The sequence below is a fragment of the Talaromyces atroroseus genome (genome assembly GCF_001907595.1).
Source record: "Talaromyces atroroseus strain IBT 11181 chromosome Unknown scaffold_9, whole genome shotgun sequence".
In the NCBI taxonomy this organism is placed as follows: domain Eukaryota; kingdom Fungi; phylum Ascomycota; class Eurotiomycetes; order Eurotiales; family Trichocomaceae; genus Talaromyces; species Talaromyces atroroseus.
The window spans coordinates 10,648-11,813 of NW_017971441.1; the positions used below are offsets into that span (position 1 = coordinate 10,648).

At 39.7% G+C, this 1,166-nt stretch overlaps 4 annotated features.

Moving 5' to 3' along the window:
- Window positions 1-483: part of a repeat region (Identified by RepeatMasker using a combination of RepBase library and repeat library created with RepeatScout) that runs on past the window's edge.
- Window positions 387-562: a repeat region (Identified by RepeatMasker using a combination of RepBase library and repeat library created with RepeatScout).
- Window positions 563-743: 181 nt separating this feature from the next.
- Window positions 744-1,066: a repeat region (Identified by RepeatMasker using a combination of RepBase library and repeat library created with RepeatScout).
- Window positions 885-1,166: a repeat region (Identified by RepeatMasker using a combination of RepBase library and repeat library created with RepeatScout).

Genomic DNA, 1,166 nt, shown 5'->3' on the forward strand with positions numbered 1-1,166 from the left:
ATAAACTCCAGCTACTGGCAAGAATGCAAATACACCCAGTATTTCATATCTCATTATTAGAACCAACAACTAACCCAACAAACAAAGATGAAGCAGCAGACAACGAAGAATACAAAGTCAAAAGAATACTGCAGCGCAAGTTAGAAAAAGGACACATCTATTACCTTGTGAGATGGAAAGGATACGGACCTGAAGAAGATACATGGGAACCTGTTAGGCACTTGAATTGCCCTGAGAAGATTCAGGAATGGAGACAGAAGTATGGTCGAGAAAGACAGAAGGATCGAAGTTGGTATTGAGGACGAGGTCGTCGTTTTGCAAAGTAAAAGTAGCAGCTAGAAGCTTGTCAGCCTCTTGTTGTTCTTTTGCTTATTTTGTTTTTGTCTCTTCTTCTGCTTTCTCTAATCTTTCCAACTCTTTAACATCCTTTATATCCTTTTGGAGGAATTCACTAGCCCATTTCTTTAATAATTTTTGCTGTTTCCGCAAACAAAGAATTTTAGCTAAGACTTGCTCTTCTTCCTCTTGAAGATGCTTCTGGGCTTTAGAAAGGCGCTTCCACGCCATCTTAGACATAGGCATGTCGACGCAACGACAATTATTTACACAAATACACTTGTTACAACGTTTGAAGAACTCCGCTTTGATATAAATTTTTCCTAAGTCACCACACCAGTTACATGGGAAATAACAAATGATGCCAAATTGTTCAACACGCAAAAGAAGAGAGTTCTTTGAGATTGTTTTCTTTAAAGATATGGTTAGCGCAAAGCCACAAGATCGCACATTTGGAATATTTAGGGAGTTAGGATTAGTTACCTACATTTTGGGGGACATGAGCTATTTATTGAGCTGTTGAGACGCCAGCCTTCAGAGGAGGGGATTGTCAGAGAATCAGAATGTCACAGCCAATGGATCAGGTTAGTCACTATGGGACTAATGCACACCGGAACAAAGGATTACCCGCGAAGCCTTAGGGTTAGGGCATCAGAGGAATCAGAGGATTTCTATAATAGCTATGATCTACGGATCAGAGGAATCAGAGGATTTCTATGATAGCTATAATCTACAGATCAGAGGAATCAGAGGATTTCTATGAAGGCTATGATGGAGGAAAGCTATATAAGGACGCTCATTTACCATGTATTTAGTTTTCTTCTATCGTC